The sequence below is a fragment of the Pongo abelii genome, chromosome Y (genome assembly GCF_028885655.2).
Source record: "Pongo abelii isolate AG06213 chromosome Y, NHGRI_mPonAbe1-v2.0_pri, whole genome shotgun sequence".
Classification (NCBI taxonomy): domain Eukaryota; kingdom Metazoa; phylum Chordata; class Mammalia; order Primates; family Hominidae; genus Pongo; species Pongo abelii.
The window spans coordinates 56,704,482-56,732,127 of record NC_072009.2 but is presented as its reverse complement, the minus strand read 5'-3'; positions in this window follow the sequence as shown (position 1 = coordinate 56,732,127).

Sequence of the window (27,646 nt, the reverse complement as noted above, 5' to 3'; positions counted from 1 at the left end):
GTTCCCCGGCACACAATGTCTTGCCTGCCACCATGTAAGAAATGCCTTTGCTCCTCCTTTGCCTTCCACCATGATTGTGAGGCCTTCCCAGCCAGGTGGAACTGTGAGTCCATTAAACCTCTGTTTCTTTATAAATCATCCAGTCTTTATTAGCAGCATGAGAACACACTAATACAAGTGGCAAGATTTGATTTATGTATTTAAGGAGTCACTCTAGATACTGAGTTGAGAACAAACTGTTAGGGTATTAGGGTAGAGGTAGCCCTTGACAGTGTTTTGCAATTTTGTTTTTTCTTACCTGTATCCCCCACTGGCCTGTAGATTCCTGGAGGTCAAGTAGCCCAGTTTTTGGTAGAGGGAATAGCCGGTAGGAAGAAGGCAGGCAGGGCAAATATTTACAACCCTCATTTTACGGAAGAGAACATTGGAATTTAGGGAGGTTTAAGGGATGGCCGAGAGTCAGAACATGGTCAGCACCAGAAGAAAGGCCTTTCAATTGCAAGGTCAGGGTTCCTTCCACACTGGGACAAGAGGCAGCACCTACAAGATAAGGTAGAGGTGAATGAACGTAGGTTGCCTGAGTTAGATTCTGCAGAATTTTATGTCAGGCCAATGCATATAAATGATAATAGCTGACATCACGTTAAAAAAAAGATGCAACATCTCATGAGATCTACTGCATGCTCCTGATTAGGAAAAGGAATGTTGAAACATAGCACTGAGTTTATAAAAATAGCATTTAGAGTATAATTCTCATTTTTTTAATACATGAATGCTTAAGAAAGATACTCATCAAATGTTAGCAATGCTTATTACTTGATGGTAGGATTTCAAAGAGTCTTAAATTTTCTTCTTTATTCTTTTCTGAATTATTTGAGTTTTTTGCAATGAGAGTGTGAAAACAGAAGACATAAAAAAGTTTGATGTTAGAAAGATACCATTAAGCTAACACTTACATACTCTTTGCTGTTCCACAGCACCTGTAGTACCACTATTTCTTTGTAAATTCTTCCAGGGCAGAGACTGTGTTATATTCATTCTTCTTTGCCCAGCATGTGGAACCTCCTACAAAACGGGTGTTCAGCAGGGTTTGTGGAACAAATGCAAAGTGCATTTGTCAACTGTAGCTTATATAATCTACATTAGACACCTAGGGGGGCTCAGGAATGACATGAACAGAGTTTCTAGCTGAGGGGAATTTCTTTTTTTTTTTTTTTTTTTTTCCTAGTTGGAGTTGCCATGGCACCCGGAAGACCAGGGATCCTGGTAAGAAAGTTTTAAAACGCTGAAGTGGTAAGTTTGTAAATTTGTAATACCTAGTGTCAAGTCCTACTTCAGGAATCTACAAAAATTGGGCCTTTTGAATAGAACTGTTTTAGTGAATAATCAGTGATGTGGCAACTTATTCTGATAATATTTCAATCTAGCTTTTTGATTTTAATGGCAGTTGCCTTTTCTATTGGGCTGCATCATTCCCAGGAAAGCCTTCTTTTAAAATCAGTACAGGATGTGCATCCTAATACAAAAATCCCAAATCCAAAAATGCCCCTGAATCTGAAAGTTTTTCAGTGCTAACATGAGATAGTGAAACCTTTGCTTTCAGATGGTTCAGTGTACAAAAACATTGTTTCATACACAAAATTATTTAAAGTGCTGTATAAAATTACTTTCAGACTGTGTGCCTAATGTATATATGAAACATAAATGAATTCCATGTTTAGATTTGGGTCTCACTCCCAGATATCTCATTATATATATATGCAAATATTCCAAAACCAAAATCAAAATCAAAAACAAACAAACAAAAAAACCCCGCCAAATCCAAAACACTTCTGGTTTCAAGCATTTTGGAGAAGGGATTTTCAACCTCTCCCTAGAGATTAATTTGTTTGATTCGGTCAATTGCCTGATTATTCAAACTCCTCAAAAAGTGCAGGGCTTTCCTCCATACCACCTGTTTAGGTTTTGAATCATTTAGAAAAAAAAAAAAAAAAAAAAGTGACTGTCTTTAAGTCATTGATTAAAAATTAACAGCCTTAAAATGTTTCCATTCCTATTTTATTACAAATTATTGCTGGAAACAAGTTTTAATAGTGAGAAGGAAAGTTGTCACCCATAGGTTCAGGCATAATTTTTCAGTCTCCTTTACTCACTTAGCATGAGACTATAAACATTTTCACAATAATTTTTTGAATACTTGTGTAGCATTTGAACTTGCAGATTACCATACTGTACAAAACCATTGCACAATTAGCATACATTCATATTAGTGTTAGTTTTTCAGTGATTTTTAATTGAACAAGGAAATTTCACATATTTGGCTCTATTCTGTAACTACAAGCAAAATTTTAACTGACTTTTTCCTCTTTCAGATCCTTAATTATTAAACTCATCTGACCATTTTTATTTTTATTTATTTAATGGATGAAGATTGTATATACTCAAGGTGTACAATGTAATTATTTGATATACCTAAATTAGGTTGGTGCAATTAGTTGTGCACATGCAATTAGGTTGCACCAACCTAATACATTGTATAATTACTACAATCAAATTAATTAATACATACATTATCACCCATGCTATACATCAGATTCTCAGCAATTGCTCATCTTATAACTGAAAGTTTGTGCCCTTTGGTCAAAATCTACCCATTTCCCCCACCCCCATTCCCTGGCAACTGCCATTGTACTGTATGTTTTGATGAGTTCAACTCTCTTATATTCTGCATATAATATACTGTTGACCCTTGAACAGCATGGAATTTGAGCACTGACCCCTGCATAGTCACAAATCAGCATGTAACTTTTTCTTAAGACATGGGGTCTCACTATGTTGCCCAGATTGGCCTTGAATTACTGGGTTTTAGGGATCCTTCTGCCTGAGGCTCCTGAGTAGCTAGGACTACAGGCGTGTTCCACTTTGACCAGCTCTTGCATAAAACTTGATTCTCCAAAAACTTAACTACTAATAGTCTACTATTGACCGGTAGCCTTACCAATAACATAAACAGTTAATTAACATGTATGTTGTATATGTATTATATACTGTATTCTTACGCTAAAGTAAACTATAGAAAAGACAGTTTTATTAAGAAAATCATAAGGAAAAGAAAATATATTTACTATTCCTTAAGTCAAAGCAGAGAGGTCTTCATGATCCTTGTCTTCCTATTGGGCAGAACTGAGGAAGAAAAGGAAGAGGAGGATTGGCCTTGCTGTCTCAGATGTGGCAGAAACAGAAGAAAATTCACATAAAGTAGACCTGTACCATTCAAACACATGATGTTCTAATAGTCTATGTGTTTGTTTTTATGCCAGTACCATAATCTTTAGATTAATATAGCTTTGTAACGTAGTTTGAAATCAGGAAATGTGATGCCTCCAGCTTTGCTCTTCTTTGTCAAGATTGCTGTGTTCAGGTTTTTTTGTGGTTCCCTATGAATCTTAGAATTATTTTTTCTCTATCTGTGAAGAATGCTGCCATTGGAATTTTGATAGTGTTTGCAGTGAACCTATAGATCACCTTGGGTAGTATGGACATTTTAAAATATTAATTCTGATACATGAACATGTGATATCTTTCTTTTTATTTATGTCATCTTCACTTTATTTTCTCAGTGTTTTATATACTGATATTTAAACTTCTTGATTAAATGTATTCCTAAGTATTTTTATTGTGCTTGATGCTATTGTAAGTAGGATTGTTTTCTTTCTTTCTTTTTCAGATGTGGTGTTGGGGTTTTTGTCCTTGCGATAGTTTGCTGAGAATGATGGTTTCCAGCTTCATCCATGTCTCTACAAAGGACATGAACTCATCATTTTTTATGGCTGCATACTATTCCATGGTGTATATGTGCCACATTTTCTTAATCCAGTCTATCATTGTTGGAGTTAATGGGTGCAGCACACCAACATGGCACATGCATACATATGTAACAAACCTGCACGTTGTGCACATGTACCCTAAAACTTAAAGTATAATAATAATAATAATAATAATAATAATAAAAGAAGTGCAATTCATTTTTAATGTTGATTTTGGTATTCTGAAACTTTACTGAATTATTTTTTTAGGTCTAACAGTTTTTTGGTGGAGTTTCTATATACAAGGTCATGTCATCTACAGAGACAATTTTGCTTCTTCCTTTCTGATTTGGACATTTTTAATTTCTTTTTCTTGCCTAACTGCTCTAGGTAGCACTTGTAGTACTATGCACAATAGAAGTGGTGAGTGTGGGCACCCTTGTTCCTGATCACAGAAGGAAAGCTTTCTGCTTTTTACCATCGGGTATGATGTTGGCTGTGGGCTTGTCAAATATTCTGTTTTTTCTGTTGAGGAACATTCCTTCCATACCTAATTTGGTGACGGTTTTAACAGCATTTTGAAGTATAAGTGACATAAAATAAGCAGCATATATATCTAGTGTACAATTGGATAAATTTTGACGTATGTATATACCCATGAAGCCGATCAATACAGTGAACATAAACATCACCCCAAAAGGTATCTTTGTGCTCCTTTGTAATCTCTCCTTCCTGTCTCTCTCTATGTACCCTCTTCTCAGGCAACCACTGATCTCTTTTCTGTCACACAGATTGGTTTTAATTTTCTAGAGGGATACGCAAATGTAATAATACAATAAGTAGTTTGTTTTGGTGTGGCTTCTTTTATTCAGCATAATTACTTTAACATTCATTCATGTTGTTATATGTATCCATAGACCCTTCTTTTTTTTGTATGAATACACCAACGTTTGTATGAATACACCAACGTTTCTTTACCTAGTTACCTGTTATGGACATTTGGGTTGTTTTCAGTGTGGGACTTTTACAAATAAAGCTGCTATAAACATTTATATATGAGTCATTTTATGATACGCTTTTAGTTCTCTTGGATGTGCAAGTGCTGGATCATGTAGCAGAAATACGTCTGACTTTTTTTTTTTTGGAATTGAGTTACTATTTTATTCGTTTCCCACCCCCTCAATAGCCATTTTTATCTAAAGACAATATAGATGTTGAACTAGCTTGATTCTTTTTCATCTCCAACATATTAACCTTTTAGGACTATTTTCTTTATTTGTAGCATAACTCACTCAACACACTTTGCCACTTTTATGAGAAGGCTGCTTAACTTCTGGGGGTTTAACATCTGATCTCTGTGCCCAATACTGTGATGAGAACCTAAGGATACTGCCAAACAGTTTTCCATTTTTTGTTTCCAACAGTATATCAGTTCCAATTCCTCCACCTCCTTGACAACATTTGGTATTGTCAATCTTTTTAAATTTAGCTATTCTAGCAGGCACATAGTGCTTTTAATTTGTATTTTCCTAACTACTAATGATTTTGAACATCTTTTCATATGCTTATTTCGCATCCCTGTATCTTCTTTGTGGAAGTGTCTGTTCAAGTATTTTGCCCATTGTTTTACTGTTTTTCTAACTCAGTTTTGAGAGTACTTAAACATTCTGGATGAAGGCTGTTATCAGACACAGTCTGTGCAAATATTTTCTCCCAGTTTGGCTTGTTTTCTCGTTCTCTTAATAGCATCATCTGAAGAACAGAAGTTTTAAATTTTGATGAAATCCAATTTATCAGTTTCTTCTTTTATGGATCATGCTTTTGGTGTTATAGCTAAGAAATCTTTGCCCAATGCAAAGTCACAAAGATTTTCTTTTAGAAATGTTATCGTTTTTGGTTTCTAACTTAGGCCTGTGACCCATTTTTCAGTTCATTTCTAGGTATAGTGTGAAGTATGGACTTTGCATATGGTAACCAATTATTCTAGCACCATTTGTTGAAAAGACTGTCCTTTCTCCACTTAATTACATTTGCACTTTGTAAACACACACACACACATGCACACACAGACACACACACACTCCATATATATGTAGGTCTCTTTCTGGGCTCTCTATATTTTTTAATGATATCCCTTGTCTATTGTGATGTCAATACCCACTATTTTGGTTACCATAGCTTAGTAATAAGTCTTGAAGTGAGATAGTGTTAATCTGCTTAGTTCTTCTTTTCCCAAATTGTTTATTCTTTTGTCTAGTATAGGTCCTTTTCATTTCCACATAAATCATAGAGTCAGCTTGTCAATTTCTATAAAATGTCTGCTAGGGTTTTGATTGTGAGTCCATCAAAACCATAATTTGGAGATAATTGGCATATTCATAATAATGAGTCTTTTAATACATAAACATGGTCTATCTATCCATTTATATAGGTCTTTAATTTCTCTTGGCAATGTATTATAATTTATAGTGTACAGGTCTTTCACATTTTATGTCAGATTTATCCCTATGTATTTCATAGTTTTACGTTATTCAAAGTATTTTTAAAATTTCAACTTGTGATTGTTCTTTGCTAGTCTATAGAAATACAATTGATTTTTTATTGATATTTTATCCTAAAACCTTAGCTAAAACCAATTGTTACTTCTAACTTTTTTGTGTTTCTGTTAGATTTTCTACATAGATGGTCATGTTGGCTATATATAAAGATAGTTTTATTTCTTCCATTCTGGATGCATTTTTTTCATGTCTGATTATATGTTCCAGTATCTCCAGCACAAGGTTGAATACAAGTGGTGAGAGCAGACATCCTTGTCTTAGTCCTGATCACAGACGAAATGCATTCAGTCTTTTATCATGAAGTATGTTTTTAGCTATAGATTTTTCATAGATGCTGTATTATTCAAGAGTCTCCAGAGGGGCAGAACTAATAGGAGAGATGTGTGTATGAAAGGGAGTTTATTAAGGAGTACTGACTCACCTGATCACAAGGTGAAGTCCCATGATAGGCCGTCTACAAGCTGATGAGCAAGAAAGCCAGTCCAAGCCCCAAAACCTCAAAGTAGGGAAGCCAACAGTGCCACCTTCAGTCTGTGGCCGAAGGCCTCAGAGCCCTTAGCAAACCACTGGCATTAAGCCTGAGACTCCCAAAGCTGAAAAACATGCACTCCGATGCTTGAGGGCAGGAAGCATCCAGCACAGGAGAAAGATGAAAGCCGGAAGACTCAGCAAGTCTAGTTCTTCCATGTTCTTCTGCCTGCTTTATACTAGCTGTGCTGGCCGCTGATTCGATTGTGCCCACCCAGAATGAGGGTGGGTCTGCCTCTCCCAGTCTACTGACTCCAATGTTAATCTCCTTTGGCAACACTCTCACAGACACACCCAGGAACAATACTTTGCATCCTTCAAGCTAGTCAAGTTAACACTCAGTATTAACCATCACAGATGCCCTTTATCAGTTTGAGGAAGTGCTTTTCTATGCTTAGTTTGCTGAAAGTTTTTATTTAATAATACATGTTAGATTTTCATCACCTGCTTTTTCTGTGTCTTTTGAGATGATCATGTGATTTATCTCTTTGCTAACATGGAGAATTGTATTGATTTATTTTCAGTGTAAAATCATTCTGAATTCCTGGGAAGTAAAATCCCAATTTATCATGATATTGTATCCTTTTTACATATTTTGAACTCAGCTTGCTAAAATTTTAATTTTTTTCTTCTATATTCATGAAGGATCTTGGCCTATAGTTTGCTTTTTTGTTACATCTTAGTAAGGTTTTTGTGTCATGGTAATTCTGGTCTCTTACAAGTATTCCCCATCTCATAAATTCTCTGGGATAGTTTGTATAGAATTGGTATTATTTCTTCGTTAAATATTTGGGAGAATTCACTGGCAAAGCTATCTGGGTCTCGAATTTCCTTTGTGGGAAGATTTCTAACTACAAATTGAAAATTTTTAAATTTATTTTTATTTGTACATTTATTTATGTTCTGAGGTGGAATCTCTCTCTGTCACCTAGGCTGGAGCCCAGTGGTGCGATCTCAGCTCACTGCAACCTCTGTCTCCTGGGTTCAAGCAATTCTCCTGCCTCAGTCTCCCTTGCAGCTGGGATTATAGGTGTGTGCCACCATGCCCAGCTAATTGTTTTTGAATTTTTAGTAGAGACAGGGTTTTGCCATGTTACTCAGGCTGGTCTCGAACTTCTGACCTCAGATGATCCGCCTGTCTCAGCCTCCCAGTGTGTTGGGATTACAGGCATGAGCCACTGTGCACACCCTATATTGATTTTTTTTTTTAATATAAGGCTATTATCTGTTTCTTTGTGACTGAGCTTTGATATTTTATGTGTTTTAGGAAATTTGTTAATTTCATTTCCATTGTAAAATTTATGGGCATAAAATTTTAAAAGTGATATTCCCTTTTTATACTTTTTAATATCTTAGAAACTAGTGGTACCTATTCTCTCATTCCTAATATGAAAAATTTTGATCTCTCCTTTTTCCTAATCAGTCTGTCTTGAGACTTATCCATTTTCTTTTGCTTTGTTTTTGTTTTTCCTTTCTGAGATGGAGATTCAGTCTTGTTGCCCAGGCTGCAGTACAATGGGTCGATCTCGGCTCAATGGGGCAACTTCTGCCTCCTGGGTTCAGGCGATTCTCCTGCGTCAACATCCTGAGTAGCTGGGATTACAGGTGTGCACCACCAAGCCCAGCTAATTTTTGCATTTTTCAGTAGAGATGGTGTTTCACCATATTGGTAAGGCTCATCTAGATCTCCTGACCTCAGGTGATCCACCTGCCCTGGCCTTCCAAAGCGTTGGGATTTCAGACATGAGCCACTGTGCCCAGCTCCATTTTATTTTTCTTGTCAAGAAACCAACTTTGTTTTTGTTGATTTTCTCTATTTTTGTCTTCTATTTTATTGATTTCTCTTTTGATCTTTATTATTTCTTACTGTCTGCTTCCTTTGAGTTTAATGTGAACTCTTGTTTTTATTATTTATTTCTTGATGTGGATCCTGAGGTCATTGTCTGGAATCATTTTTTTTTTTTTTTTTTGGTAAAATAGGTATTTGGTGTTATACAGTTCCATTAGTATTAGTATTAGTATTAGGTGCCAAATATTAGTGGCATCCTATGCATTCTGATATACTGTATTGTCATTTTCATTCACTTCAGAATATTGTGTAATTTCCCTTTTGATTTCTTCTTTGAACTATGAGTTATTTAGAAGCATGTTATTTAGTTTCCAGATATTTGGGTATTTTTCAGTTATCCCTCTTCTATTGATTTCTAATTTAATTTCACTGTAGTCAAAGAACATATTTGTATGACTTGAATCTTTTTACGTATATTGAGAATGGTTTTATGGCTCAGAATGTAGTTGGTCTTTGTAAATGGCCCATGTGTACTTGAAAATAATATGTATTCTGCCTCCATTGGATGGAGTGTTGTAAAAATGTCAATTAGGAGTTGTTTGATAGTATTGTTCAAATCTATTATACCCTTGCTGATTTTCTGTCTACTTGTTCTATTAATTATCGAGAAAGGATTATTGAAATTCCCAACTACAATTATGGATGTGTTTATTTCTCCTTGCAGTCTATTAGTTTTTGCCTCACGAATTTTGAAGCATTGTTATGAAGTACATAAACACTTAGGATTGTCACATTTTCATTAACTGACCAATTTGTCATGATGAAATGACTACAGTAACATTTTTCACTCTAAGATTGACTTCTTTTAGTATATTAATATAGCCTCTGTCAAGGGCTGAGCTGGAGAGAGAGCTGAGCTGCCAGGTTTTAACGTGGTCAGTTAAGAAAACGGCCAAACTTAAAAGAAAAAGAAAAAAAAAAAAAGAGACCATCAAGACTTTATTCACTTGTGCAGTAGTATAAGCAAGAAGCAAAAAAGGAATAAGTGGCAGCTCCCAGAATGTTCCATGTTTTCCCCCATGGAGCAGCTCAGAGGAGGGGAGTTTGGGGTATGGGGGTGATCATCTCCTGGCTTAGGGAGAGGGGCTGCCAAACATGAGCCTCCTGCTATTTCGTTCTTGCTGGGAATTTATGCACCCTGTGGTGAAGGGTGGGAGTTTGGGGACGGCTAGCAGTGGAAGATAATTAACACTGAGAACCACGGAGGTGGAGGTTGTTGCAGTGAGCCGAGATCGCGCCACTTCACTCCATCCTAAGCGACAGCATGAGACTCCGTCTCCAGAAGAAGAAGAGGAAGAGGAAGAATGGGAGGGGGAGGGGAGGGGAGTGGGGGGTGGGGGAGGGGGAGGCGTGGGGGAGGGAAGAAGAGAAGAGGAAGACGAAGAAGAAGAACAACAACAACAACAACAAGAACAACAAGAAGAAGAAGAACAGAGAAAAGCATGTTGTTCAGGTTACCCTCAAAAAGTTGGTCTCCAGTAGAGGCAGCCAAGAAAGACCTCTGCCAGGACCCCCCTGATCCAGGGACCTCTGCAAGGAAGTATCTGGGCTGGGAATGCAGGTATGTGTAAGAACATAAGTGCGGGGGGAACTGAGTCTTGGATACAACTCCCTTAGGATACTGTGTGCTCTGTGCACCGAGGCTGGGTGGGGAGCACCCATGGAACAAACCCTATGATAAGGCCTTTGTAATGGCTGAAAACTCACACACAGCGTTGGGTTTTGTCTCTCAGAAAACTGCTCAGCCCCTCCAGCTTCCTCTTGACCAGTGTCAGCAATAGCATACCCTTGTCAAAACATAAGACTATTTGGCCAGGCCCCGTGGCTCATGCCTGTAATCCCAGTACTTTGGGAGGCTGAGGCAGGTGGATCCTGAGTGCAGGAGTTTAACAGACTGGCCTCAAGAAAAAAAAATGTTTTTTTTCACTTTTAACCCATTTGTGTCTTTATATTTTAAAGTGCATCTCTTGCAGGCAGCACAAAGTTGTCTTGCATTTTTATCCAGTCTGACAGTCTGCCTTTTAATGGGGCTATTTGGACTATTTTTATTTAAACTTTTCATCTGTAATGGCTAACTTTCACTCTATCACATTGGCATTTGTTTCTTATTTGTTCCACCTGTTCTTTGTTCCTTTTTTCCTCCCTCTCTGTCTTATTTTAGATTAATTGGATTAATTTAGATTAACTGGATTGATTTGAATTAGTTGAGTATTTTTATGATCTATTTTATCTCCTTTATAGAGTTATTAGCTATAACTCTTTGTTTTGTTATTTTAGTGGTAGCATACATCTTTTCTTATCACAATATACTTTTGAGTGATATTATACCTCTTCATATGTGGTATGACATCCTTAGATGAGTATACTTCTATTTCTCCCCCACCAGCCTTTATGTTATTGTGTTTGTTTTCCAATTTATATAAGTCATAACCCCAATAATACATGGTTATTATTTATGTTTAAATAGTCAATTATCTCTTATTTGGTAATTTTTATTGTGATAAAATATACACAACATAAAATTTACCATTTTAACTGTTAGCAGTGGTGAATCCATACAAGACTGCAGCAACCTCAATTCTTACCTTCTTCAGAAGAAATAATTCAACCAAAGGGAATAAGGCATAGGGAGAAACTGAGGCAAGTTTAAGGGAAGGAGTGAAAGTTTATTAAGAAGTTTTAGAGCAAGAATGAAAGGAAGTGAAGTAGACTTGGAAGAGGGGCAAGCGGGTGACTTGAGAGATCAAGTGCAAGGTTTGACCTTTGACTTGGGTTTTTATGCTTCTGGGGTGATTGTGCCCTTCTCCCCTGATACTTCCCTTTGAGTGGCCTGCCAGCACTTAGTAGGGGCCACATGTGCAGTGTGTTTACTAAAGTTGTATGCAGGCTGCCTTGAAACATTTTTCCCTTACCGGTTGAGTATTCCCTAAGGAAGGTCATATACCAGTTCATTCCACCATTTTGCCTCTTAGTGTGCGTGCTTGAGTTCACTCACCCAACTCCTGAGCTCTAATCAGGAAGCTGCTGATCATCAGTTTCAGGTGTTTTCTATCTATTGGGAGACTGACTTTCCCTGGTGCCAGCTGCAACTAATTATTATTTTAGAGACAGTTTAACAATCACCTCACTATCACCTTATGGTCGCCTGACATTCCTGGTGAAGAGGGCCATCTCCTTCCCTGCTCATGTCTGCCTAACTACCTATGGTAACAAAAGCTTTTTTTTTTTTTTTTTTTTCTTTTGAGTCAAGGTCTTACTCAGTCACCCCAGATGTCGTGCAGTGGGGCAATCATGGTTCACTGCAACCTCAACCTCCAGGGCTCAATTTATCCTCCCACCTTAGCCTCCTGAGTAGCCAGGACTACAGGTGTGTGCTGCCACACCTGGCTAATTTCTGTATTTTTGGTAGAGACAGGATTTGCCTTGTTGCTTAGGCTGGCCTTGAATTCCTGGGGTCAAGCTCTCTGTTGGTCTCCACCTCCCAAAGTGTTGGGATTATAGGTGTGAACCACCGTGCCTAGACCCCCAAAGTATCTTTTTTTCAGAAACAGTGTGATAGCTCTCAAACCATCACCTAACATTCCTAGTAGGAGGGGGAAGATCTCTCTCTTGCCCCAGTCATGCCTCTCTAACTACGTGTAACTAGTTAGCTCAGCTTACTGTTATAATTTTTCTCACGGATACAATTTTTGCAAAGGCACTTTCAGTACTACCAAAATAAATAGTAATCAACCATTTGGAAAGCACTTAGAAGTAATTGAAGTCCCTACTTACACCAAATGAGGAAAAGCCAAACTACACTGTGGGACACACAGTAAGGCCCTGCATCATTCAGCTGTTGCTGTGCAAACACCTCCTCAAGACTCCGCAGGATAAAGCAATGATCATTTATAATTGCTCACATGTCTGCAGGTCAGCTGCTTTTTGGCTGACCTAGGCATGGCTTAGCTAGGCTGGCTCTGGAGTGTGTGTCTCTCATTCTCCTCTGGTGGCAAACAATGGCAGATGACAATGGCAAATGTGGAAAGCCTTTAAAACAGAAATCTCATAACGAGTTCCCTGTCACTCCCATTCATCTCAGTCTTTCAGCCAAAGCAACTGATATGGCCAGACCCCACATCAAGGGGTGGGGAAATATATTTTGCTTATTTATTAGTAGCAAAGTCAAATGGTGGTCAGTGCAGAATGGGTTGAATGACACAACCTATCATCAGCCCTGAAGAAACTGGGTTTTTCAATGTTAGTAGTATAAATACTCATCATGGCCAATTTTAAGCTGCCTTCTTTCCTTCACTCCATCCCTCCCTCCTCCCCTTCTGCCCTCCTTCCTGCGTTTCCTCCCCCCTCCCTCATTTCTTCTGTCCTTCCCTCCTTTTCTTCCTTTCCTTCTCACATCCTCCTTTCCTTTCTTCCTCCTTCCCTCCTTTCTTCCGTATTCTCTGCTTCCTACTCTAGAATTGACATTTCACAACAGGCAATCCATGTCTGTCTTAGTCATTGCTTAGAAGTACCTGGCACATAATGAAGGCTCAGTACATATTTCTGGAACAAATAGTTGACTAATTGAATAGATGATCCTTTCTTAATTCTGTACCAGGATTTAAGAATTATTCAAAGACGTCATTGTTTTAAAATGACCAAGTACTGCTCAGCACTTTCAAGTTCACAAAGCATGCCTCATGCATCATCTCTATGATCTCTACCCAGGTGCCATCCTGACGAAGCTGGGAAAGGCTTTTCTCTTCCTCCTCACTTTACAAATGAGGAAACAAAGACTCAGAGGGATGGAGTTTCCTGCTCAAGGCCAAACAGCAAGTGTGTATCCACAAGTCTGACTCTCATTCTGGCAGTCTTCTCAGTGGTCTCCAGGAACTGTTTAGCTCTTGGGGGGATCTCACAAGGGACGCCTGGAGGCTTCAGGGAGAGCTGTCCCAAGGAAGAGGAGAGAAAGACATGGTGGCGAGGAAGGAGGATTGACGACCAGGGAAGGCCTTACATAGACCTCTACCAGGCTGAGCCTCTGGCGTCAGGCCAGTAACATAATAATTCAGGTCCCCAATCCTGATTCTGTCTCTAGATTCCCACTAACCTCCCCACAGACATGGAGCATTGAGCCCCCCTTCCCCACATATAGAGTACCCCAGATAGAGTAGGCTCCACACCTAGCACCCACCTACTTGCAAGACTATAGCAATGAACAGCAGAGTGCAAGCTGAGATCCGCAAGCTGAACTTGGTCCCCAGGGATGATTTGTTTAGCCCCTGTAGTGTTTAAAAAATTTACAAGCAGGATAAAAACCATTTACAAGCAGTATATCCCAAGTGGTTGGTCGATTTTGATAAACAGAAAAATCTTGCCACACATCCTGGCCATTCTGGGCTGACAGCAGTCATCCACCTGAGATCAGATAAGTGTTGTCCAGTTCAATGCAGCCTATCAATGCAGCCAGTCAAACCAGTTCAATGCAGTCCAGTTCAATGCAGTTTCCTATCACCTCTCCGACTTTCCGGGGAGCCGTTGACTGCAGTTTATTTCCATGCTGGAAGTTTTACTTGTGTCAAAAAACATACCTCTGAAACCGAAGCTTATACCAAAAGAAGAAAAACAAAATATGTAGAGCTTCATGATTTTATTACATCGACTCACAGGACCCTGAGTTGACAAGCCCTGGGCTATGCCTCAGTTTAAAATATATTCCTTCTTTCCTTCTTTCTTTCCTTCCATCTTCCCTTCCCTTCCCTTCCCTCCCTCCCTGCCTCCCTCCCTTCATTCCTTCCTTCCTTTCTCTCCTTCCTTCCTCCTCCTCTCTTCTCTTTTTTCTTTTCTTTTCTTTCCTGACAGAGTCCCTCTGTTATCCAGGTATGGCATATAATACATGCTCACACCACCACACCCAGCTAATTTTTTAATTATTATTTTGAAGAAATGAGATATTGCCATCTTGCCCAGGCTGGTCTCTAACTCCTGGCCCCAAGTGATCCTCCTGCTTCAGCCTCCTAAAGCATTGGGATTGCAGGCATGAGCCACCTAGCCCAGTTAAGTACACCTTTTCCTAGTTCTGTCAACAATCTCACAAAGCTGGCATCCAGAACCCTCCTTTAGGTGAGGATCCTTGAGTTAAGAGGTGTTGAGAGACTTGCCCAAGGTTAAATAACTAGAAGTAGACACAGAATGTGAAGATAACATCTCATCCGGCACAGGCATCCCCATAAATTGCATTCCCACCCACACACCACCAGTGTGTTCATTGTGACAGGGTGTGTGACCTGACACAACAGCCCTTGTGTAATCTGACACATTCCCATTAGGTAGCAACATAAACCAACAAAGCTTTCCAGGACAATGCCTTTGTGGAAATTGGTTTTCTTGCGTTATTAGGGATTTTAAGGCAGAACGGTTTTTCCCCTCTTTCTGTCTCTCTCTCAAAAAAAAGCCCTTTCAATACCCAATATTGCATGGCTTTCATGCCAGGCATAAAATGAAATTTGCCATAATCCATTGCCTAGGGAGAAAGTCATATGTGTGTGTCACAACTGACATCTGTTAAATTAAGTAAGCAAGCAATAAGAAGGTCTGAAATATATTCTTTGTTGAAGAAGTCTTGCAGACACTGATCAGCTGCCCTGTACAACTGAGAAGAGAACAAGCGCCTTTCTTTTCCCCCAATGTGTGCCACTGAAAGCCTCCAAGGAGGACAAAAGCAGAGGATGGATGAACTTGCACACCATGAGTTTAGCACTTCTGTTTCAAGTTCAAGCAAAATGGCTGAGCACAGCAGGAATGACCACATTGCCAGCTCCACCATACCTGCTTCCTCCCCAGGGCTGAACAGGAGCTCAGGCTAGTCCTTCCTTACCTGCTACTTCTTTTGCAAAGTGTAGGAAGGTGTGAGGCTTCATCCAGACCACCTGATCAGTTTTGACCATCAGCATGTTATTATGGTGGATCTATTCTTAAAATACATTTGTTCTTTTGTTTTCCTCACTAGCAAGGAATTTTGAACCAATAGCTCCAGAGTTAGCCCTTGCAATTTATTAATCAAGCTTCATTATGAATATGAGAATGAGAACAGATGTAATTCCAATATGCAGCTGGAGTATCAGCTAAGATGTGGTCCTTATAGAGATATATTAGGATCATCAAACGAGAAAGAGAAGCTTTGCCTATGCAACCAATTATAACTGTGGGATGGTGTATTTTGGGTATTGGAATTTTTTGATAAACATAAGGATAGGCAGAAAGCCCTTCAGTTTCAATCCTTTGTTTTGTCCTTTCCCTCATCCCTAGAAATAGGTTATGTATCTATGACAATAACAGTGAGTGCCTCCCAAAAAACCACACACATTTTCAAACCTCCCCTGCAGTTGAATTGAACCATGTGGATGAGTTCCGGTAAACGGGAAAATATTTTCTTATATTTTCTTTGAGTTCTATTGTGGTTTTATTTTTGTATTTAATCCACATGGAGTTTCTTTTAGTATATTAGTTTCAAGGCAGTTGTTCCCAGACTATTTAATTAATCTTTCCTTTTCCTGCCGATTGCAAATACCAATCAGTATATGATAAATTCTGATTTATGGTTCAGTAATCAATTTTCTCATTCCTATGTTGGTATCAAATTCCTAAATTAGAGTAATTTAAAAATATGTCTTACTATCTAGTAAGAGCTATCCCCTTTAATTTTTTAAATGGGGTCTCACTCTGTTGTCCAGGCTGGTCTTGAACTTCTGGGCTCAAGCAACCCTTCTATCTCAGCTCAGGCTCCAGAGTAGCTGGGACTACAGGCTCACACCACCACACCTGACTCCTTTAAAAAAATTAATTTAGTCACTTTTACAAATGTATTCTTTGAGTAGAATTTAAAAATCAGTTTTCTAAGTTAAAAAATCAAAGATTGACTAAATTCACAGGGTGACTGGGAAATAATTGATATCTTGTCAGGCCTGAGACTTCTCATTCACATGTGTGAGGTTTCCCTTCATTTCATGTCTTCTTCCGTGTCCTTAGGCCATTTTGTATTTCTTCTGTGTTTGATTCTGAGTATTCTATGATTTTGGTTGCTTTTGTAAATGGGATTTTTTCTCATTTCTCATCATTTTTTTCTAATTTATTATGGCTGAATGTTATTCCACTGTATGTATATATCACAATTTATTTATCCACTCATCCATCAATGGACATGTGGTTTGCTTCCACCTTTTGGCTAGTGTGCTGCTATCAACATGTGTATGCATGTACTTGCATCCCTGTTTTCAATTCTTTTCGGTACAGATGCCTGGGAGTGGAATTGCAGGGTCCTGTGATAATTCTGTGTTGAGTCATCTGAGGAACCACCAACTGTTTCCTGCAGTAGCTGAACCATATTACATTCCCACCAGCAATAGACAAATTCCATTTTCTCCACATCCTCCCCAATACTTGCTGTTTTCTGTTTTCTTTTTAAAAAATTATTGCCATCCTAATGGGTGTGCAGTGGTGCCTCATTTTTATTTGCATTTCCCTAATGATGAATGATGCTGAGCATGTTTTCATGTGTTTGTGGGCCATGGTCTATCTTCTTTGGGAAAATATCCACTCAAGTCCTTTTTCCATTGTTTAAGGGATGGTTTGTCTTTTTGTTGTTAGTTTCCTAACTTTTTGACAGGAAAAAAATTAACTGAAAGTTGCTGTGTTTCATAGGATACTTTCAAAAGCAACAACTAGAAGATGCAACTCAAAATGACTTAAATGATGAAAAATGTTAAATGTTTGAGTGATCAGGTATGGTTCTAGCATTCTCCACATATTAATTCATTTAATTATAACAAGAATACTACAGGGTAGGTATACAAATCATAAATATCAGGCACAGAGAAGTCCAAAGTCACACTCACACAGCTGGTAAGTGGTAAAGTTGGAATTTGAACCTAGAAAGTCTGACTCCGTAGTCTCATCTCTGAGTGACCAGGTAATAAGTCTACAGAGAGGCAGTACTGGCATTGATTGGTTTAGCAGCTCAACCTAATACAGGAGTCTAGATTTGTCAATGTTCCTATTCTGTTACCCTAAGCACGTTGCCTTTGCCTCAGGGTCCTCCCCTCATGGTTGCAAAATGGCTACAACAGCTCCAAGCATCATATTTTCTCCCAGCAACATCCAAATGACAGAAACAGAAAGTCTCTTTGGTTTCTTCCTTTTTAAGAGTAAGGAAAACTCTTCTAGAAGTACCTCTAGCAGACTTCTCATTGACCAGAATTGTGCCACATGCCTCATCCTAAACCAATCACTAACAAGGGGCACAGAACTACAATTTTGGACACAGACTAATCAAGGTTTATACCTTGAAACTTCAGTGGAGTCCAGATTCTAAAAACTACCTGCTGCTCAGTTCCTGAACAGAAATCATTTTCTGTTAACAAAGAAGAAGGAGGTAATCACTGTCGAGTTGGTGACCAACAGCTGCTGCCACAATTGTCATTTACTTCTGTTAGCCTCAAGGTTAGTGATATCTTCTCTGTGGGCTGGTGATTTCTCACCCTTGATTTCTGCTAGGCCATGTGTCTGATATCTTCTAGGCCACAGATGCAACATGTACAAGAAAATCTGAATTCCCACCACACATTTGTTTGCAAAACTCTGTGCGCCATTTCTTTCTACTTCTGACAGCTACCCCTACAGATCACAGGGGCAAGCATCTCTTTAGGGTGACGTTTGCATGTTTATGCTAATTGCAGATTAAAACTGTAAGCACTAACACTCGTAATTTCCTAGCTTCCCACTGTAAAAAGTCCCCCTAAGTGATATTTAATTTCACGTGCTTGCCAAATCTTAAATCCAAAAGCAAAAGCCGATTTACCTCTGTACTGAAATTAAAACTATACAAAGTTTTTGGCTTTGGGGGCACACGTCACTCTTCTCAGTCGCCCTTTGTAGGTCAGATTTAAGTTAGGAGTCTCCCTGACATTTGAAAATGTCATCAAACTATCCTGGCTAAAAAGAAATGAAGAAGCTTTCTTCCACATTTATGCAAGTCACAGGAAATCTTTCTAAGGGGACAAAGTGAAATAGTCTTGGGACAAATATTTCACTCCATGTTTATACAATGAATACACTGCACTGAGCATCTGTGAATTTTTCTGAACATTGCTCCTAATCCAATTTTAATGTATTTCCAGTCATGAAAACAAAAACAAACACACTTAACCTTCAAAAGGGAAGAGGAATGACTTTGACTTCAGGTTTTTCACAAATATCTGTAAATAGCTGAACAACCCAATCTACATGATGATCTTTCTGCTATTGCTGGATGAGTCAAGTTCTGCCTTCCCATTTACTCTGGAGCTCATGTGAGATGGCTGTGATTTAACCAGAGGAAGCTCAAGTCATAGGGCTTTGTGGTAGTGAGTTTTTCTTCAAAGAAAGGTAGTAAGTTTCCCATAATAGAAAGGATTCAAACAGAGGGCAGATGGCCTTTTGTCCAGGATTCTGCATAGTACAGGTTGAACTTAGAGAACTTACTGAAGGCCTCTTATTGAAGGTCTCTTTCAAAAGATCCTAGGAGAAGTCAGGAGAACAATCCTTATATGCCTGTGATGTTTTACGAATCAGAAAACCCTTAGACATGGGCTTTGTCTCATTTAAATATCAAAACAACCCTATGAGGTAGGTGGGTTGATTATTCTTGTTTTACAGATGATGAAATTGAGGTTCTGGTAGAGGTTAAGCAACTTATCTAGGGTCACACATTTAGGAAGCGAGGTCGTAGGAACTCCAGGTCAGAGTTATCTCCATCCTCAGGACAGGGCAGAGAGGAGACAGGCCCATTCTGCATGGCTGGAGCATTGTTAGGCGGGTGGCTACACTGCTGGGCACAGAGAAGTGGTTGTGGCTGCTCCAGCCTTTCTCTTTCTCCTACGCCCTAAGGCTGGTCATCGACAAAGCTCTCTGTCCTCAAGGACCCCTATGTATTCTTTCTCAGCTGCTGCAGCTTGGAGCTGACCTGCCTCCCAAAAGCCAAGTGTGTGAAGCCTGTGATTTATACTTGCTTGGTGTTTCAACCCATGCCCCCTTGGTGTTTCAACCCATGCCCCAAATACACCTTTTTAAAAGGACCACCACAGAAACACCTCCAAAGCAGGGGGCTATCAGGCAGGCTCTCTCTCAGCCCACAGTTTTGTCAAGGGAGAAGGGGAACACTTCTGCTCAGTAGGGTCATTCCAGTCATGCCGTACAGGCTACTCCACCTAGTCTGAATTGTGTGAGAACAGAAAAGAAAATGCCACTGCTTGGTGGGGAAAGAATGTTGGTGGAGGGGACAGGATGTTCTGTTTCAATCTCCTCACAGCCCCCAGGCTCTGACATAGATGGGAGCACAGAGTCCCTTGTGTGAGGGCCTGGGAACTGAGCTTTCTTCCACGTAGTTCTCCCAATCACATTATGCCCTTTTCTGGTAATTCAGTGGGAAACGGATCCATCCAAGAGTCTGGGCTGGCCCATAAAACGAAGGTAAATATCCCAAAGAAAAAAATTATTGTCAATTACAGAGACCATGTGTTCACAGGAATAAACAGGAATACAACTGAGTGGAAAAATGGGTGTATCACCACACATTCCATCTGATCAGGCAAGAGATGGGCCAGAAATGAGTTTCATATCTTTTTTCATTTGGGTCAGCCAGAAGGGGATATATGAAAGGGAATAAAGTATACACAGATAGCTTCAAAAATAATATCTCTAAGCTTTTAGAAAGCCATCCAGTCTTGCTACTCCTAATGCAACAGGAAGTTGTTGCATTTTTGTTGAATCTGGAAGACTTTTCTCTCTCTGCTTGACTGTATTTGACCATACAGGATGAGCCTTGGGCCTGCTGGCAGTATGTTTTCTAACTCTGAGGGCCCGAGGAAACTGATGTTTGGAGAGAGGTCAGTGGCTTGCCCAGGGTTACACAGCTTGGAAATTTGAGGTCAGGGCTTTCCCTGTCAGGTGCATCCCACACACCTGGACAAGACCCAGGCATGAGAGGAGCCAGACACCCACTGCACACCAAGGTGATGTGCGGGTCCTGATTTCCTCACTATTTTCACCCCAAGGGCTTTCTCCCATTGGAGCTACACTGGGAGATATGTGCTGTCTAAAAGGAGGGATGCTGGGGACTATAAAGGGACACTCATGTTTCCTGTTCCCACACCAAAGGTTTGAGATGCAGGAGCTTAAAACCCTGACCCTTACAGTTCAGGTACTAAGTTGATGCCAGAAGCATTTGATTTGGAAGATGTAAATAAAGTTGGAAGAGCTGGTTCTTCTCACTCCAGAGAGCGGGAGAGAAGAGAGACTAGGGGCCTCGAGAGTTTGGCTGTTGGCAAATGTCACTGAGAAAGGGTACTGTGCCGCATTCCTGCCACAGACCTTTCATAGCAGCACCCAAGGGAGATGTGGGAAATGCTGAGATGATTCACTCCAGCCTCAGGAAGCCCTGGCTGATGGGGTAAGGCAGATGAGGTCTTTGTGGACCAATGATGGAGAGCATAGGAGAGCAAGGGCATCTCAGAGGCACAACAGAGTGGGTGGTGATGGAAACCAGGTGGCCCCTGGGATTATGACTGTCACAAACCCTGGGAGTGATGGAGATAAATTATCAGCTGGGCCATATGTAGTTGTGATTTTTATAGTTTAGAAATGATCAAATAGCAGCAATTTCACATTGTTTTGTGTAACATCATGGGAAAGCCTGAACTGCCTGCTATTTCATTTCTACCATGCAGTAGAATAAGAGTTTGAAGTGGAACCAAATTCAGTCTTAGTCAAAGACAATCATGCTTCTCACCTATCTGCATGGAGGCTATGTGTAGCACTAACCACACTGAAATGCCTCAACACTACCTCGCCACCAAGCAGTTCTGCAGATGCCTGATGGTTCAGATCTCTTTCCCCAGGAGGATCCTGGGATGTCTTCATAACATTCGACTCTAATTTGAATGGATTCTCCTCCACATCCTGCTGTTTAAGATTTACATATAGTTTTTGGTATTCTGATGGAACATGCTTGGGAGCTGGGGAAACTTGTTCTTTCCTCACAATTCAATCCAGTTTTCAGTCTTATCTATGTCATACGCCTGTGAGCACAGGATGAGAGGAATATAGGTAATTTCAGAAAACATACAGGAGCCTACCATCATCAACTTTACTTTTTAAATGGGTTGGGTTTTGCTTCATGTTGGGAAGCTCAGTTCCTCCTGAGTGGGGAATGGTAGCCGGGAAATTGCTGGTCAAATCATCAGCCCTTTGTCCTCCTGGCATGACACAGGAGCCTGGGAAGGACAGAGGAAGTGGCTGCCAGGGAGGTTAGAAGGCATTACTCCTCCACAACAGCCATATCTAGGCATAGCATGGTGACTTGTATGCCATGGTTCTCAAATTGTGTGCTAAGGCTCTCTGAGGTGCCTCAGTGAACACATCGGAACACTGCAAGATAGTTTAGCCTTTTGAAGGAAACTCATTAACATCTGTCAGATACTGTGCAAAAGCACTGGTTTTGATGGTTTTGCACACTATCTGAGTTTCAGATAGTTGCTATGATAAAAAAGATGCATTGTGAAAAAAATCAGTGTGAAATAGAAAATGACAATGGCAGTATCCAATCTGAGTCCAAGGTCTGAGTAATTGTTCAGTGCCCAACAGGCACACACCTCACATTACTAAGAAATTGTGGCCGGGTGTGGTGTCTCATGCCTGTAATCCCAGCACTTTGGGAGGCCGAGGTGGGTGGATCATGAGGTCAGGAGATCGAGACCATCCTGGCCAACACGGTGAAACCCCGTCTGCACTAAAAATAGAGAAAAAAAAAAAAAAAGCCATGCGTGGTGGCGGGTACCTGTGGTCCCAGCTACTCGGGAGGCTGAGGCAGGAGAATGGTGTGAACCTGGGAGGTGGAGCTTGCACTGAGCCAAGATTACACAACTACACTGCATCCTGGGCAACAGAGCCAGACTCCATCTCAAAAAAAAAAAAAAAAAAAAATTGTAATCATTTGAAAATAAAGTAAATGTATTTTTATTTCAGTCCGTCTGTGTTATTTTTTCCTGAAGTGGCCAAGGTGTTTTCAGGACATAAATAATTGGTAAATTATTTGGACCCAATTCATAAACAAATTTTGGGGTATTTCTTTTGACCTGCATGTGCCACGAAAAAATTACAGAGCTACTAGGGGAGCTGTGATCTGGAAAAACTTGGGAATCTCTGTCTTAGTGAGAGGTGACAGCGTGCTGGCAGCCCTCGCAGCCCTCGCTCACTCTCGGTGCCTCCCCAGCCCCAGCGCTCATTCTGGCCATGCTTGAGGAGCCCTTCAGTCAGCCGCTGCACCATGGAAGCCCTTCTCTGGGCTGGCCGAGGCTGGAGCCGGCTCCCTCCGCTTGTGGGGAAGTATGGAGAAGGAGGCATGGGGAGGGGAGGGGGAAGGGGGGACGGGGGGGAACCGGGGCTGCGCAGGGTGTTTGCTGGCCAGCTAGAGTTCCAGGTGGGCATGGGCTTGGCGGGCCTGCATTTGGAACCTCTGGCCGGCCCTGCCGGCCCCAGGCAGTGAAGGGCTTAGCACCCAGGCCAGCCACTGCGAGGGTGCATCGGGTCCCCCAGCAGTGCTGGCCCACCGGCACTGCCATGGATTTCTTGCCCGGCCTTAGCTGCCTCCCTGCGGGGCAGGGCTCCAGACCTGCAGCCTGCCATGACTGAGTCTCCCGACCCCTACCCCCAACATCCCGGGGGTCCCTACCCCATCCGCCACCCCAGTTTGCCCCCAAACTGCCCTCCAAGCCGCTGTCCCCACAGACCCATCCCCCTGCAATGGCTCCCGCCCCTGCATCCCCCACCTCCCCACCATGGGTTCCTGCAGGGCCTGAACCTTCCAGATGTACCCCACCCCCTGTTCCATGGCACCCGGTCCCATTGACAGCCCAAGGGCTGAGGAGTGCGGGCACATGGTGAGGGACTGTCGGGCACTCCACCTGCCTCCTGGTGTGAAATCCACTGGGTGAGGCCAGCTGGGCTCCTGAGTCTAGTGGGGACTTGGAGAACCTTTGTGTCTAGCCAAGGGATTGTGAGTGCACCAATCAGCAGTCTGTGTCTAGCTCAAGGTTTGTGAACACACCAATCAGCACCCTGTGTCTAGCTCAGGGTTTGTGGATGCACCAACAGGCCCTCTGTATCTAGCTAATCTGGTGGGGACTTGGAGAATCTTTATGTGGAGCTAAGGGATTGTGAATGCACCAGTGGGCACTCTGTGTCTAGCTCAAGGTTTGTAAATGCACCAATCAGAGCTCTGTGTCTAGCTAATCTGGTGGGGACTTGGAGAATGCTTATGTCTAGCTAAGAGATTGTGAATGCACCGGTAGGCACTCTGTATCTAGCTGAAGGTTTGTAAATACACCAATCAACACTCTGTGTCTAACTCAGGGTTTTCAAATACACCAATTGACACTCCGTATCTAGCTAACCTAGTGGGGAGGTGGAGAAGGTTTGTGTCTAGCTCAGGGATTGTAAACGCACCAATCAGGGATTGTAAATGCACCAATTACCTGTCAAAAGAGACCAATCAGCCCTCTGTAAAACAGACCAATCGGCTTTCTCTAAAATGGACCAATCAGCAGGATGTGGGTGGGGCCAGATAAGAGAATAAAAGTAGGCTGCCTGAGCCTGCAGTGGCAACCTGCTCGGGTCCCCTTCCACACTGTGGAAGCTTTGTTCTTTCGCTCTTTGTAATAAATCTTGCTACTGCTCACTCTTTGGGTCCACACTGCCTTTATGAGCTGTAACACTCACTGCGAAGGTCTGCAGCTTCACTCCTGAAGCCAGCGAGACAATGAACCCACCAGGAGGAAAGAACAACTCCAGACATGCTGCCTTAAGAGCTATAACACTCACCACAAAAGTCTGCAGCTTCACTCCTCAGCCAGCGAGACCAAGAACACACCAGAAGGAAGAAACTCCGAATACATCTGAACATCAGAAGGAACAAACTCTGGACATGCTGCCTTGATGAGCTGTAACACTCACCACCAGTGTCCACGACTTCATTCTTGAAGTCAGTGAGACCAAGAACCCACCAATTCCAGACACATTTTGGCGACCACCAAGGGACTATCGCCTGTCACCAAGCAGTGACTACCATCAGACCTCTTTTGCTTGCTATTCTGTCCTATTTTCCTTAGAATTCAAGGGCTAAATGCCAGGCACCTGTCAGCCAGCTAAAAGTGACTAGTGAGGCCACCAGACTAAAGACACAGGTGTCAGGCTTTCTGGAAAAGGGCTCTCCAGCAACCCCCAACTCTTTGGAGTTGGGAGTGTTGGTCTGCCTAGAACATGCTTCTGCTGTTTCTGTACTTCTGGGCTGAGCCGAGGGTCAACAGAGAGGAAAGCCATGCAGCTCTGGGGTCCCGACAACACGTTGGTTGACCCGCAGCCATAAGCGGAACTCTCAAAGGCATGTCACCCAAGCGAGACTCACCCATCTATCTTATCTATCCTGACCCTTGCCCCCTGGGTCCAAATGCTTGCCACACAAACTTCCTCTTGCCTCTCTTCTCTGAAGTTAGTCGTGCTTCTAAAAATTGTTACCTGTCTCTGGTGCTTTTCTAGTTTCTCCTATAAGAATGACTTCTAGTATAAACTCCAGGACTCTGTTACTTTCTTTAGGCACCCAGCCTCACCAATCAGAAAGACATAATTTTTGCCCAAAGCCCCATCATAGTGGGGACTACCTGGAATTTTAGGATCCCTTCTCAGACTAATAGGCCTAACCAAAGCTATTCCTGAAGCTAGGATATGGGGAGCCTCAGAAGTTGTATCCTTCCTATTCATGTAAGTGAGGACAAAAGGTATCACTCTTCCAACCCTGGAGATCCCTTCCCTCCCTCAGGGTATGGCCCTCCACTTCATTTTTGGGGCATAACGTCTTTATAGGACAGGGGTAAAGTCCCAATACCAACAGGTGAATGCTTAGGACTCTAACAGGTTTTTGAGAATGTGTCGGTAGGGGCCACTAAATCCAATTTTTCTCGGTCAGTCCTCTTTGTGGTCTAGGAGGACAGGCAAGGGTGCAGGTTTTCGAGAATGAGTCGGTAAGGACCGACCTTCCTCGGTCCTCCATGTGGTCTGGGAGGAAAACTAGTGTTTCTGCTGCTGCATTGGTGAGCACAACTATTCTGACCAGTAGGGTCCAGGGAGCATTGTGTGTTCTTGGGCTGGGGTGGTTTCTGTTGCTGCATTGGTGAGTGCAAGTATTCTGATCAGCAGGGTCCAGGGACCGTTGTGGGTTCTAGGGCAGGGGGAGAAACAAAACAAGCCAAAACCACAGGCGGTTTTGTCTTTCAGGTGGGAAACACTCAGGCATCAACAGGCTCACCCTTGAAATGCATCCTAAGCCATTGGGACCAATTTAACCCATAAACCCTGAAAAAGAGGTAGCTCATGTTTTTCTGCACTATGGCTTGGCCCCAATATTCTCTCTCTGATGGGGAAAAATGGCCACCTGGGGGAAATAGAAATTACAGTACTATCCTGCAGCTTGACCTTTTCTGTAAGATGGAAGGCAAATGGAGTGAAGTACCTTATGTCCAAGCTTTCTTTTCATTGAGGGAGAATACACAACTATGCAAAGCTTACAATTTACATCCCACAGGAGGACCTCTCACCTTACCCCTATATCCTAGCCTCCCTATAGCTCCCCTTCCTATTAGTGATAATCCTCCTCTAATCTCCCCTGACCAGAAGGAAAAAAGCAAAGAAATCTCCAAAGGACCGCACACCCCTCCGGGCTATCGGTTATGTCCCCTTCAAGCTGTAGGGGGAGGGAAATTTGGCCAAACCTGGGTGCATGTCCCCTTCTCCCTCTCTGATTTAAAGCAGACCAGGGCAGACCTGGGGACGTTTTCAGATGATCCTGATAGGTACATAGATGTCCTACAGGGTCTAGGGCAAACCTTTGACCTTGCTTGAAGAGATGTCATGCTACCCTTAGATCAAACCCTGGCCTTTAATGAAAACAATGTGGCTTTAGCTGCAGCCCGAGAGTTTGGAGATACCTGGTATCTTAGTCAGCAAATGAAAGAATGACAGCCAAAGAAAGGAACAAATTCCCTACTGGTCAGCAAGCCATCCCCAGTATGGATCCCCACTGGGACCTTGACTCAGATCATGGGGACTGGAGTCGTAAACATCTGCTGACCTGTGTTCTAGAGGGACTAAGGAGAATTAGAAAAAACCCATGAATTATTCAATGATGTCCACCATAACTCAGGGAAGGGAAGAAAATACTTCTGCCTTCCTCTAGCAGCTACGGGAGGCCTTAAGAATATATACTCCCCTCTCACCTGAATCCCTCAAGGGTCAATTGATTCTAAAAGATAAACTTATTACCCAATCAGCCACAGATATCAGCAGAAAGCTCCAAAAGCAAGCCCTGGGCCCTGAACAAAATCTAGAGGCACTATGAAACCTGGCAACCTCATTGTTCTATAATAGGGACCAAGAGGAACAGGCCCAAAAGGAAAAGCGAGATCAGAGAGGGGCTGCAGCCTTAGTCCTGGCCCTGAGATAAACAAACCTTGGTGGTTCAGACAGGACAGAAAATGGAGCAGGTCAGTCACCAGTAGGGCTTGTTATCAGTGTGGCTTTCTAGGACACTTTAAAAAAGATTGTCCAGTGAGAAACAAGCTGCCCCCTCATCCATGTCCCCTATGCTGAGGCAATCACTGGAAGGTGCACTGCCCCAGAGGACAAAAGTTTCCCGGGTCAGAAGCCCCCAACCGGATGATCCAACAACAGGACTGAGGGTGCCTGGGGCAAGCGCCAGCTCATCATCACCCTCACTGAGCCCCGGGTATGTTTAACTATTGAGGGCCTGGAAATTGACTTACTCCTGGGCACTGGCACGGCCT